This window comes from Ambystoma mexicanum, chromosome 1q, assembly GCF_040938575.1.
Source record: "Ambystoma mexicanum isolate Mex_15411 chromosome 1q, UKY_AmexF1_1, whole genome shotgun sequence".
In the NCBI taxonomy this organism is placed as follows: Eukaryota; Metazoa; Chordata; class Amphibia; order Caudata; family Ambystomatidae; genus Ambystoma; species Ambystoma mexicanum.
In genome coordinates, this window is record NC_090922.1 from 628,297,433 (window position 1) to 628,312,305 (window position 14,873).

General features: G+C 48.5%; 1 pseudogene; it reads left to right on the plus strand.

Annotated features, from left to right (window-relative positions):
• The first annotated feature begins 281 nt into the window (after nt 1-281).
• Nucleotides 282-3,283, plus strand: LOC138557925 (poly(rC)-binding protein 2-like; annotated as a pseudogene).
• The last annotated feature ends 11,590 nt before the right edge of the window (nt 3,284-14,873 follow it).

Genomic DNA, 14,873 nt, shown 5'->3' on the forward strand with positions numbered 1-14,873 from the left:
CCCAGATCCTCATCTCCCTCTCTTCCCCTAGCCCCCCTGCCCCGCTGCCGCCTCCCCTCTGAGGCCTAGCGGCTCTGCCCCCCCCCCTCGGTCTCTCCCTGGGATCCCTCGTTCCCATCCCCGGTCTCTTCTCTCCCACCCCCTCCTTCAACCTCCGTCTCCTTGCAGTGGCTCCTTTACTCCTCCTCCCCGCTCTCTCAGTCTTGTTCAATCCCGTGGCCAAAGATCTCACTGGCGTAAATGCCTGATTCTACAGAACCAAATGCTCCCTGGATACCAGCATGATTGAAGGCGGTTTGAATGTCACACTCACCATACGGCTGCTCATGCATGGCAAGGGAGTTTATTTATTTATTTTATTTATTGAACATTTGTATGGTGCCTATACAGCAGAAAGTGTTTCCAGGCACCACAAGACAAAAAAGGGGGACGGACATAGGAGAAAAACAACAATGATGGTCCTACTAGGCCTTGTGACATTCGGATTGTGCAAGTGCAGTATCAAGATGTGCCGTGGGAGGGGGTAGGTCAGGGAAGGGACGGGAAGGTGGAGGGAGAAGAGGGAGGGGGCCCCAGGGGCTGGGCAAGTGTTGAGGGGTGCCCAGGAGGGCTAGTGCCAGGGGAAGCCAGTGGTAGGGTAATAGTGCAAGGGGGCTGAAGCATAATTGGGGGAAGCATAATTGGAAGCATAATTAGCAAGAAGGGGGAGTCTGTGAAGAACATGCTTGTATAAGCATCTCAGAAGGAAACTGGCCAGAACGGATAATCAACCTTGCTGGACCCACCAATGCCATCTTTAAAGCTTTTTCTATGATAATTGATAAACTGGAAGAGGACATCAGTATTGAATTGAATTGATTGTTTATTTATATAGCGCCTATACACAATGTGTTTCAAAGCACTTCAAGGCAGGGAGGGAACATTGGAGAATACAGTGACATTCTTACAGTCCTTGATATATTCAGAATGTAAAATTAACAATCGTAATCAGCCTGGCGACATTTCAGATAGTGCAAGAGCTTTTGACAATGATAAGGAGAGGAGGGGTTTGGGAAGGAGAATGAGACAGACAAGCAGCTACATTACTATGCCTGATGACAATTGAGGTAGTGTCGGAATTTAACAATAGGTGGGGGGGAGGGGAGTTGGAGTAAGGGAGAAGGAGAAGAACAAAACAAGCGACTATCATACTGGGCCTGGCGACATTTCAGACAATGCTGGAGGGGAAAAGGGAGGAGAAAACAAATGAGGGAGAGGGAGGGTGGGGGCAGGAGACAAACAAGCTGCTATCAAACAGGTCAGGAGACATTAGTGATAGAGTAAGAGCTAATTGACAATGATAAGGAGGGGAGGGGGGTGGGAAGGGGCATGAGACAGACAAGTGGCTACATTACTATGCCTGATAACAATTGAGGTAGTGCTGGAATTTAACAATAGGTGGTGGTAGGGGGTTGGAGTAAGGGAGAAGGAGAAGCGCAATGACCAACAGCACTGCTTCCAGCAAACCCCCTGTTACCCTGAGGCTCATGGTCCCTGCCAGCTAGTGCAGTTCCTTAATTGGGAAAGGAGGCTGTAAGATCAAAGAGATCAGAGAGACCACTGGTGGTCAGGTCCAAGTGGCAGGGGACATGCTGCCTAACTCAACTGAGACCTTTTAACGAAAGGGATAGCCCCTACTGTGGAAGGAAAAAGGGCTATATTACAATTATATTATACTACACAAGGGTCCACCAAATACCCTCCCATATAGGTGCACCCATCGGGTACCAGACGTACCAACCCTGCATGTGGATTCCAGGTTCCCTAAGTGAGACAGGATACCACACCACCGCGGCGAAGTCCGGCGGCTCTCTACCACAGAGATTTTCAAACCGGAGGCCTAGGCGAAGGCGTTCCATTCTCCAGCCGAAACGCCCCAAGGCATAGCACCGTGTGTGCCCTATTTGACCTTTACAACTTGATAGGGGGCCCCTCCCCCTGGCGTAGACCGATGGTTTTGGTCCTCTGATCCTGCAATTCAATTGACACCTTGATCTGACTGTTCTGTTTCCACCCCCCCACCCCCACCCAAAGTACAGCTGGGTAACTTGTATACCTAACCGTACGAGTGGTCTTACAAATTGGGCTATTCTGTGTTACAGAACTACTGAATAATTTGCTGATAGAACCAAAAAATAATTTTTTTTTTAAAAAAAACCCTGTTTGGTTCTTTCTTTTCGTTGTGCACAAATATGTTTGTTTTGCACCACTAATTGATACTAACCCGATCACTGTGTGATTTTTGAACAAGTGAGAGTATCCATTGTTTAATTGTTTTTCCTACCATTGGATTTATGTTTCTTTTTCTGTTTAGTAATTAGCCAGCTATGGCCTATGATGTCTTGGTTAATATAAAAAATCAATAAATTGAATTTAAGTACAATTAAGAACGATGGATTTGTGCCTTCTTCTTTCACGCTTGATGACCTAAAAATACATGTAAAGGATATTTGGCTTACTTATTTGAAGCACTACCCTTAAAAAAGTTTGTTACAATAGAACTATTTAGACATCCCAGCATTAGGACAGTGTCTGCAAGTGAATCTGTGGATGGAGCCTTTTCTGTTCCCCACTAACTCAACTGAGAGTCATCACAATTGCTGGGATTACTGCATCCATCATCGAATGTGTCAAGCAGATATGCGTGGCTATGCTGGCGTCTCCATCAAAGGGTGTCACCATTCTATACCGACCCAAGCCATCCAACTCTCCTGTTATCTTTGCTGGTGGACAGGTGTCACAGCAAGGTGGAGGATCAGCATGTGAGACCGACCTGTGGGAGGGAAGGAGGTCCCACACCGGTGGTGTCTCCCTAGATGCTGTGGATATTCATGGGGCCTAGACCATTCAAGGGCAGTATGCCATTCCACAACCAGATCTCACAAAACTACATCAGTTGGCCATGCAGCAGTCTCACTTTCCAATGTCTCATGGTGGGGGCAACACCGGATTTAGTGGTGGCATTGACGCATCTACTCCAACCATGTCTCATGAACTCACTATTCCGAATGATTTAATTGGCTGCATCACTGGTCATCAAGGGTACAAAATAAATGAGAATTGCAAAATGTCTGGGGCACAAATCAAGATTGCCAACCCAGTGGAAGGTTCTACTGAGCGCCAGGTCACCATTACTGGATCTGCTGCCTGCATCAGCCTGGCGCAGTACCTAATCAATGTCAGGCTTTCATAAGAGACTGGTGGAATGGGAAGCAGTTGTTAGAACATCCAGGCCTTTCACAGAACTGTGATCTCTTCCTGCTGTTCATTTACCCATGATCCAGCTGTGTAGTTTCCATGCAGTCTACAATTTTAAATGTCAGTTTCTATTCTTCCCATCCAGGTTTTAATTCCTTTTTCCAGCTGTTAAAATCACTGATCCACGTTTTAGTTTTAGTTTTACAAGGCTTTTCCCATTGTTATGTTTTTGTTCATGAAGATATTTCCGTTATGAATTGTAAATAAAGGGTGGGATAAATGCATTTCATTTTGGTTTAGTTCTGAAACATCAGGCATTTTTCAACAAAAAACAAATAAAAGAATAGAATTATCCACTAACTCATACTTTCTCTGTAAGTTGGAGATGAAAGATGAAAGGTTTTTATAGCCTATTCAAGTTCAAGGATATTGTGACTTATTGGCTCTCTTAGATACAGGGTTTCATTTTCATTTCATTTTATTGGATTTATAGAGTTCCTTTCTCCAAAGGTGCTGAACAAAATATATTAAAAAAACAGTACAATCATGATAAAATGTAGACATGGGTAAAAACAGAAGAAGGGAAAGCAAGATGATTAACAGACAAGAGAAGATAAAAGATGAGTTGTAAGGTTTGATTGGAAAATACGGAGAGATGAGGCAGAACAAAGTCAGAGGGGAAGGGAGTTCCAATGTTTTGGAGCTAGAAGAGCAAAATAATGGAAACAAGAAGAAGCACACGGAGGTTTGGGAACAGTTAAAAGAAATAGATTGGACATAGAATGAGAGTAAGGCAGAGAGATAAGCGGGGGCCAGACCATGGGTACATTGAACACAATTAAGAGAAAGAGGTAGAGAAGACAGGATTAAAAAGGAAGTAGCGAGATAGAAAGTAGGGAGGGAGGAATAGAAGACCAAGCGGGTAAAGAAAAAAAGAGAGGAAGAAGATGGGAGGCAGGACGAAAAATCAATAGAGATTAGCAGTAATCAATACAAGAAAAGACAAGAGAAAAGAGAAGAAGTTTTGTGGCATGAAAAGAGAGATAGGGGCGAGCACGACAGATGTTGAAAAGTGCATAACGACAAGAGCGAGCAATAGAAGAAATGTGAAGAGAAAACAAGAGAGGAGAATCAAAGATAACGGCCAGGTTATGCGAAGATAGCAAGAAAGAAAGAAAAGACTGAGGAAAAGAGAGAGACAGAGGGGGAAGACTAGGAGGAATGGTAGAAGCAGGAAAGAACAGAACCTCCATTTTAGAAGGGTTGAGAAGTAGAAAAGAAGAAGACATCCAGTTTTGAACAGCAGAAAGACAGTTTGAAACAATTAAGTGCAGAGCAGAATCAAAGGAAGAAAAGGAGAAAGATGTGAGTGTCATCAGCGTACAGATGAAAAGAAAGATCAAAAGAGGGGATAAGAGTAGTAAGAGGAGCATTATAAAGAGAGAAGAGATAGGACTAAGTACAGAGCCTTGAGAAACACCATATAAAAGAGGAAGTGAAGGAGAAGAGTGCCCGGCCCAAATTACAGAGTAGGACCGTTGGGAAAGAAGGAGCAGAACCATTCAAGAACAGACCCCGAGATGCCCAACGCAGAAACAGAGGAAATAAAGAGAGACTGATCAACAGTGTCAAACGCTGCGGACAAGTCAAGAAGAATAAGAATAGAGGAGAGCTTGGAGTGATTAGCAGAGAGGACAGAATCTTAGACATGTAAAAGAGCCGTCTCTGTAGAGTGAGAAGGATGAAAGCCAGACTGAAGAGGAGGGAGGAGAGAATGAAGATTTAAATAGCTGGTATACTTAACATAGGCAGCCCGCTCAAGAATTTTAGAAAGAAAGGGCAGAAGAGAGATAGGACAAAGGTTTGCAGGAATAGATGAGTCAAGAGTAGGTTTTTATCAGAATGGGAAGAATAAGTGCATGCTTAAAGGTGGTAGGAAAGCATGAGTTTGCAAAGGAGGAATTAATAAGAGAGGTGAGATAGTGGGGGCGCTGTTCTGCCGAAGCAAGATGGCCGCCTGAGTCTACAGCTCCAGATTACGAGGGCGCATAACATCCATTTTTCACAGTGCAAATACAGCTGGTTCATCCGTCGCTGAGGCAGGCGTGAGTTCAGGCTGCAGGCCACACTCGAGCCGACTTTGGGAGCCAGAGACCCCTTGTGAGCCCCGCATTTCATAACCAGCTGCGCGGCGTGCCGAACTGCTGGCCCGCCTTATGCCAGAGCCCCGTGAGGCTCGGATCGCTGATCCCACCCGACAACCCGGCGCAGGCGGCCTGCGTGGGGGAGGGGCACTTGAGAGGAGTGTGCCTGACCGAGCGGCCACGCAGCCTGCCTAATCACCCGGTGGGCTATTGCTCGCATAACACCTGTGCGGGCTGGGGTTTGAGACCTGAGACTGTCCTCTTCCCTGCTCAGGACCAGAGCCTTATGTGACTGAAGCCGCCGCGGCTGACTCCGCGCGGCGGCACTAGACGCCTGCCCGTCTCCCTCGCTCCCCCTCCGGTGGCTCTCCGTTTACAGTTCTCGCTAAGCTGGGAGCGGGGAGCGGGCTGCCTTCCCCCATCTCTGGGGATTCAACTCCTGTGGCCGCGGACTGGCCTGGAGCCCTTCCTGCCCCACTGGGGGGCGGACCCTACTGCGGCGATCAACCTCCATTGCCCGAGGCGGATGGTGCCTTCTACTACCCGGGCGCCCCGTGGGAGCTACTCTGGGCCTGAAGCCCGTACCATCCTGGATGCTTCTGGGGCCTCTCCCCCCTTCCCAACTTACCATATACATAGATGTCCTGCGGTAGGACCAACGTGGGTATCCTTTGTCACGCCCGCCCTTCTTCCCTCTGAGAGCCCTGAGCTGTGCATTGCCACCTTGACACTGGGGTGGCCCTGCAGGCAACCCCCCCACAAGTTTCCATGGCTGGCAGGCCAGCGCACTCAACCTTGACTTCACTACTCAGCTCACGCATACTTGTGGGGTGGAGGAGTCGTCCTGTGCTCAGCTTCCGCTCAATAATACGCCGATCCTGCTGTGACTGTGCCGCTGCTGTTATCCTCCCCCAGCATCTCCACCTTATGGGACGTCCCCCCTGTTGCCACCACTAGTGTGACCCCTGCGCATCGTGGAAGCACTGCTATGGCTTGGTAGAAGGGCTTAAAGCATACCCTTCCTGTGAATTGGCCACTGATCCACTGGTGCGAAGAGCCTGGCAGCCATAGACCCGGGAGCTCTTCGTCTACGGCCACTGCCTGGGGGACTACACCACCTTCAAGCATCTATTCTTTGCCCAAGTCTCTTGCGCCTGTGCCCAAGTCCCTCGCCTTGCGACCCCTATTCGGCTGGAGGCCCTGTGAGCAGCGGAGACCCCCCGATGTTGGTTCTGTCTTGGTGGCACCCCCTCAGAACTGTGTATCCGACAGGCCGACTAACCCAACCCTGTGAACTGTATACAGCACTCCACTTGACACTTACCGTGCGCCTACTCGTTGGGAGAGGAGCCTCCTTGGGCCCTAACACGTATTTCATGCTATACCTAGCCTGCAATATTATACCACTGGTACCCTAAACCCAGCCGACCCTGCTCTGGGGGGTTTACACGCACCGCAGCCACCGCGTGGGGCGGCCCCTGTCAATCTGAGGGCGCACAATCACTTAAATTGTTGATGCAGAACATGTCCTGGCTGTGATTTGGCCGCTGACCTACGTTCCCGGCAGGCTGCATACTACAGCCCCAGGTGTCTCCTTGCTGTGGTTGGAGTTGAGGGACTCTCTCTGCCTCGAAACACCTACCTTGGTCCGGGATCCCGTTCTCCGAGCCCGACCTTCACCATGACCAAGGGAGCTAGTGCTGGGAAAAAACAAAGCTCATTAAATATGTTTGCAAAAACGCCGTCCAAGCCCGCCCCACACGAACCCGAGGAGCAACCTGCCACCTCCGCTCCACCGACCTCTGACGACTCACAGAAGATGCTGGAATACATACGAGATGGCTTCACCACACTCCGTACCAAACTGGACGATATGAATGGGACAATCTCCTCCATAAAAGCCCATATTGAAAAAACGGATGGTAGAGTCGTGGAGGTTGAAACCAGACTGGGAGTTGCTGAGGATGATCTGGGATTGCTACATGCTGCAGTCTCCACGCTCACTAACCGGGTGGCAGCAGTGGAGAAGAAAAATGATGATCTCGAATCCCACTCGAGGCAGAACAACCTGCGCATTATTGGAATACCCGAGGACAACATTACTGAGCCCATGGAGGACTACGTGGAACGCATCCTCATGACACGCCTTGATGCCCCTAAACTCTCCTCACAGTTCGCCATTGAGAGAGCACACAGAGCCTTGTCCGCAAAGCCCAGGCCGGGTGCTCCGCCGCGGCCCATTATAGCCAGGATCCTAAATTTCTGGGACCGGGATGCCCTCCTGCGAGCTGCCACAATCAAGGGAGAACTTCTTCTTGGAGCGAATAGAATCCACCTCTTTCCGGACTACTCTGTGGCGGTACAACGGGAGCACCAATCATTCAAAGCGGTGAAGAGGAGGCTTCGTGACTTGGGGGTCAAGTACTCCATGTTGTTTCCTGCAAACTTCGCATCGAACATTCTAACAAAACTTTCTTTTTCACGATCCCGGAGGAGGCCTCCAAGTTCCTCAACCAGCACTTCCCGGGCTGACCCATGGTGGCCACGGGCCCAGTCGCTCATGATACCTAACATATTGCTTTAAATCAATGTGATCCGCTTCTAGCCCCAGTCACGTTGCTCCATCCCATGCATGTCGCCTCTGGTTATTCATCTGGTTCTTCTCCCTGTTGCTTTGAACCTCTGTCTCCCTGTCCTACTGAGGAGCGGGTTCTTGTTAGATTTGACTATTAGTAATATCTTCCAATTGCACCAGTTTAGTGGTTTGTTCTGTTGTGGCCAGTTTCCCCTATTGGAGAACTGGTGTAGATGGAATGTTTATAATTGAGTTGTCTCAGGACTAGAGTCTATAAAAATGCATGAACACGATACTACAGTCCACCTGTTCTCCACCATAATCCTCCGCACATGTGACCTGATCTGAACACACTTGTTACTCTAACTGTATTTGCACTCTATTTGCCCTCGTACAGTCCGCCGCGCCACGGCTAGAACGGCTAACAGGCCCCCCAGGTGCTGATGCCGAGTTGTTTGTTGACGCTTTGTTGTGGGTTGGGTTTCGTCCCTCTGTTTGGGGGAGGGATGTGGGTGAGGGAGGGGGGACGGGACATTTTGGTTACAAAAAGTCTTGACAGCCACCAGAGGCGCCACACGCGCCACAGCGCAACATCTTACATTTGCAGACATGAGGCCACATACATGCAGATCGTGGTTTTTCCACTTACCGATAACTCCTTCATAGCAATTCAAGCATTACCCCCTGAGTTATGGCTAGCACCTACTTGACCTTTATGAGTTGGAACATCCGGGGCTTAGGCAACTACAAAAAGATGCAGCAGATTCAACTCTATGCTGAGCGTCACGGAGTTAAAATCCTGTGTCTACAGGAAACCCACGCTCGCTCTGAGCAATGTGAGCGATTCGCTAAACAATGGGGACCCCAGAGGTACTATAGCAACTATTCCACCCAAAGCCGTGGCGCCCTCACCTTAATACACAAGAGCCTGAAATTCACGTGTCACCACTCCCACATAGATCCACTTGGTAGGTATGTATTGATCACTGGCATACTACAACACCAGGAGGTGGTCATCCTCAATATATATGGACCCAATGTTGACGACCTCGATTTCTACCTACACCTGGCCACTATACTTGAAAGCTACCTCCTGACTCCTATTTTATGGGGTGGGGACTTTAATACAATACTAGATGTTACCCTAGATAGATTGGGCTCTAGACCTCGCCAACTGTCTAAAGCAGCATATGCGGTCCTTACCACACTTCCCCGCCTGGCACTGGTGGATGCCTGGTGCCTGATGTACCCGGATTCTCGTACATACTCCTTTTACTCATCAGTACATGATTCCCACTCTAGAATAGACAGATGACTTATTACAGACATGTTGGTCAGATGCTTATCTCACCAGGCTATACTTCCCAGGACACTATCAGACCATTCACCGGTACTTATCTCCTTAAACTGGGGTCCTGATGCCAATAAAACCAGGCAGTGGAGGATGAGTCCTCATTCGCTTCTCGACCAGGTTTTCACGTCCGAACTGGAATCCTCCATTGAGGAATACTTCGAGATCAATACTAATTCTGTGTCAACATAAGCTATGCTCTGGGAATCCTTCAAAGCACATATAAGAGGGATTGCCATCTCCAAAGGTTGTGGAATCCTGAAGGGCATCCGCGCCGACATTGCCGATAGCGAATCGGCTCTGGCTGTCCACGAATCCCAATATGCTGAAGATGACTCCCCAGCCACCCTAGCGGCACTGGGAACTGAGTTGGAAAGGTTCCGTACCCTTGCAGAACGCGAGGTTAAGTTCCTGGTCTCCCCTCAATCGACGAGGAAATACGGTGAAGGAGAGCGACCTGGGCGGTTGCTGGCTAGATTATTGCATCGTGAACTTGGTGCCCCCAATATTCCGGCCATTGCTATACCAGATGGCTCACTCGCCACCTCTCCACAGGACATCAATTCCGAGTTCCTTTCGTTCTACACTTCCTTATACTCGGAGGCCGACGGCCCCCAGGTCCCCGAAATTGACTCTTACTTAGACAATCTTCCCCTCTCTGTCCTCTCAGCCGATGCAGGCACCTTCCTTGAGAGACCCCTCACGTTGGAGGAACTGATCGAAGCCATTGAGTCGCTGACATCTGGGAAGGCCACTGGCCCGGATGGGCTCCCTATGGACTTCTATAAACAGTACAAATCTCACCTAGCACCACACCTACTGGCCCTCTGGGAGGAATCATGCGACAGAGGAATATTACCCCCGTCTCTTCGTGAGGCATTTATTACAGTGCTCATCAAACCTGGCAAGCCCCCTACTCAGTGCGGTTCATACCAACCACTTTCGGTGATTAACAGTGATATTAAAATATATGCGAAACTGCTAGCCAATCGCTTAGCCCCGTACATGCCCCACATCATCCACCCCGACCAGTCGGGATTTGTCCCTGGTAGATCCACTTCCCTGAATCTGCAGAGGCTCTTCAATGTGATCAGCAGGATCAGCCCGTCTACACAGGCGGTTGCGGCCACACTGGACACGCAGAAGGCATTTGACTCGGTCTCGTGGAAATATCTATGGCGAGTTCTCGAGAAATGCAAGTTCGGCCCCAACTTCCGATCCTGGATTAAGCTGCTCTACACCGCTCCATCGGCCAGAGTCCGCACGGAAGACAGATGCTCTGTCCCCTTCTTGATATCCAGAGGCACACGCCAAGGATGCCCCTTTTCCCCACTCATCTTTGCCATAGCCATGGAGCCCTTTGCTGACATGGTTCGGAAATCACACTCGCACAGGGGACTGCGCACTGCCGGCCAATCCGATATAGTTTCCCTCTATGCAGATGACGCCCTCCTTTATATCCGCTCCCCTGTAGCCAACCTTGCCCCCATACTGGCTGATGTAGCCCAGTTTGGAGACATATCTGGTTTGAAAGTAAACTGCTCCAAGTCTACCTTATTCCCACTCACAGAATCAACGCAACCACCCCCCAAACCTACATGGGTTCAACTGGTCTCTGTCTGGTTTCACTTACATGGGGGTGATAGTCTCTCGACACACGGCACAACTATGCGACGACAACTACCAGAGCTACCTTACTAACCTGGCGACAAAAACTTCTTACTGGACTAGGCTCCCCATCTCACTTGCGGGCAGAATTGGAATACTTAAAATGGTTGCATTTCCCCAATTGCTTTACCGATTCACCAATCTGCCTGTGTGGCCCGGTGATGCTTTCTTCCAAACACTGCGTTCCATCAGCAACACCTTCCTCTGGCACTCGGGCGCGGTCCGCCTCAAACTGTCCATGCTGACCGCCCCCAAGATGCTTGGCGGATTTAACGCACCAGATTTTATCAGGTACTGGGTGGTAGCCCAATCTCAATTTTCTGCATATTGGTTCAACACCACCGACCGCCCCCCCACATGTCCGCCTGGAGAAGCTGGCGGTCAGTGACCGTGTGATTGGATCTCTGATCCTCAAGCCGATCCCCCCAGACCCAAACTTGGCAGACCCTGTCGCTAGCACATCCTTGGCATTAACCAAGCTTTGGGCACCGGTCGACACTCCTTACCCATTTCACGGTGATCTCCCATTATGGAACTTCCTCCCCGATATCCCACTCATTCCACGATCAGTAGTGTCCCACTGGGCGGACGCTGGCTTTCTGATGCTCCGCGATGCATTTGAACAATGAAACTTTATCGAGTGGCCTGTTCCCCCTCTTTCACTCAAACGCCGACCCTCAGTGTGGCTGCAATACTCTTCACTCCGGGAGAGTCTCAAATCCAGGTATCCCGATTTCCCCACCTTGTCCCCTGACGAGCCTATGGTTGGTGAGCTTTGTTCTTATCTCTCCTTTAGGGGTAAGGTGTCGAGACTTTATTCCTTACTGCAGACTAGAGCAGCCCCCCACTTCACCAAGCTGAGGTGCAGGTGGGAGGAGGATCTCGGGGTTGAAGTTACTGACGAGAGATGGTCTCGAATGTGTGCTCGAACCCATGATGTGTCCTATAACACTAAATTTAAACTCATTCAATTCAAGATTCTGCACAGGTTCCACCATACACCAATGAGACTTCACTGCATGTTCCACGCCACCCCTCCCACATGCCCCAGATGTGGCATGGACCAAGATTCCTATATCCATATGCTATGGGACTGCCCTCGCCTAACCCAATTTTGGCTGGACATCTGTCCACACTGTCGGGCATCCTGGAACACACTATTGCCCCCACCCCACTGCACTGCCTGTTCCATGACTTCCCTCAATTGCCCCGCGACTCTAAGAGACTAGCAGGCCTCTGCATGCTGTTGGCAGTCCGCTGCATGTTACTATGTTGGCTCCGCCCTAGGGTGCCTACCTATACACAGTGGCTCAGATCAGTCACATGGGCTCACAACACTGAGCAGTCCTGGAATGCAATGCAACACCCGCGTTCCAGGCCGAGGGACATTTGGTGTAGATTCTGGGAATATATGACCGCCATGGCTTCACCATCAAGTTCTCCGCCCTCCTCTCCGGGGGGCTCCCCGTAGATGCATACTCCTTTGATACAGTTGTTAGCACTTTGTGTGTTGCCATTTTTCGATGGTGCTTTACTCTGCTCAATATGTATTGCCTAACATGTACATTGCTTATGTTTTAATGCTGGCGCCGTGTGGCTCCCTCTGTTTTCTGGTAAGCTGTCAATTCAAATAAAAAAAAGTTTAAAAAAAAAATAAGAGAGATGAGATAACGACGAAGATGAGGATGTACTTGAGAGATAAGACAAGAGGGAAGAGGATCAGAAGGAGAAGCAGTAGGGTGAGCATGTGCTAACAGAGCAGGTGTCAGAGTCAGCACAAGGAGAGAATGAAGAAAAATAATGTAGAGGTAGGACAGGACAGGGAGAAGAGGAAGGAGTAACAGGAGAAATTAAAGCTGAGCAGAGATTTGCTACTTTGAATGTAAAGTAGTTTGCAAAGTCAGAGGAAGAGACGAAAAAGCAAATGGATCAGGCGCTTTAGGAGACAGAGTATAGTGAAGAAGTTGATAGAAGTGACGAGGGTGGTGAGATAAAGTGTGAGGTCCGAAAAATACGATTTTGTTGCAGCAAGTAAAGCAGGGTCAAAGGAGGAGTACAAAGTTGAGAGTGCGTGATGAGATCTAATGGAGATCGAGAGGTTTCAGGCAACCTTGATATCTCGAGAAGTATTTCAAGCTCTGAACCAAGGAAGAAGGGAAAATCACTGTATTACCCCCAAACCTCTCCTTGTCGAACTACATAGGTTTGATGGAATGGAAATCCCAGTAGATAGGATTACTGAGGTAGAAATCAAAAAAGATCTACTGACACATCCAGTGATAGTTCCAGTTTTTATATTGTTAATGGCATATTAAATTGATTCACAATTAATTTGGATCTTGTCAACAACAAAATTAAATTAAAAAGAGGTTACTATTCCAGGAAATACCCAATAATACACTTTTCCAATGAAGATTAGAAAAGGACAGCCTTTGTTTCATAAAGAAGCAATTATACATTTCAAAAATATTCTTCAGCAACCAGGCCTGCCTCTACATGCAACCCCATTAGTTGATCTCAAAGATGACACTATGCAAATGTTATTCGACAATAATGATCCCCAGTGTGTCATTTTATCCCCAGCTACCTCCGTTGGAATAGCATTTGATTCCAACCACTTTTCCATGAATTTAGCCAACCCCATCTTTGACCCCATACCTGAAGATTGTTATATCTATATTGATGGTAACAGGCCAGAAACTCTCTATAGCCGACATGGGAGGAAATGTATGGTGTACTCCATGTGCCCTTATGGAGCGAAGGATCTTACCTGTGAAATGCTGGAAGATGAGATTGTATTTTTCAGTCACTAGTAGCTACCTCGACACTAAGGAATCAAATGCCCAGGTAGATTCCATAAGCAAGGACCTCTCCACCCAATTATAAGACACCTCTGAAATACCCACCCCATAAATATTTCTGGGCTTCCATCAGATGGTTGAAGAGCGAATCAGTATGACTGATGCCTGTGAGACAGAAGAGCAACAGCAAAAGTTAAGACAGGTTGTTTCGGACTTTCAGAAATATTTCTCTGTCGATTCCTATGGTTCTGCATATGTCCCTTCATTATACTACAATACCTACAGACCCTGATGTAGCACCATCATTTGGAAGACAATACTGGTTACCTCTAGCGTCCATGGAAACACTAAAAAATGTGGAATCCCAAGGCATTATTCGACCAATCCACTGTATCTTTAATAGCCCAGTACTAGGAATAGTGAAACGCAATGGACAATGGAGATTCTGTGCAGACCTGAGAAAATTAAATAAGAGAGTACACATGTGACATGTTATGATAGCCGCTCCCTTATATCGATCTGGAATTAGCACAGATCAAGGGTTATAAAGTATACAGGTAGTTTCAAGGGGTTGGGAGTTTAGTGTCGGGACAGCCGGTCCCCTGCGCACGTTTAATTAGTGGTTATGGTCTTGCCTGCAGCCTGGCACATGGTTTGTCTGGGAACCAATCTCCAGGGTTCCCGAGTGGTTTGGTACTTGGTGGGGTGACAAAAGCTTGTTTGGTGTGGGCGCTGGCAGTTTTGGAGGTCCAATATTTGATACTCTTGCTAATTGTTGAAATTTAATGAGAGTTAGTCTTGAGTTGTTGTACATGGTGTTTTTTAATTTTCTGATACAGCATGACAATTGTGGCATCTTGTGCCAGGAGAGGTGAAACAACAAGCCGACGCGCGTTTCGACTGTAGTCTTTATCAAGATTGTGATGGGTGAGAGGTGTGAGGTGATAGATGTGAAGGAAAATGAACGGCGCAGTGGCATTGTTATCCCGGCTGGGAGCACTCACTTGCTGACTGGAACCACATGGATCGGACGCTGCAACCAGTCACAGGTACGCCCCTGGACCCCCGCTCCAGCAAGCCCCATGCCTCCTGCGCTG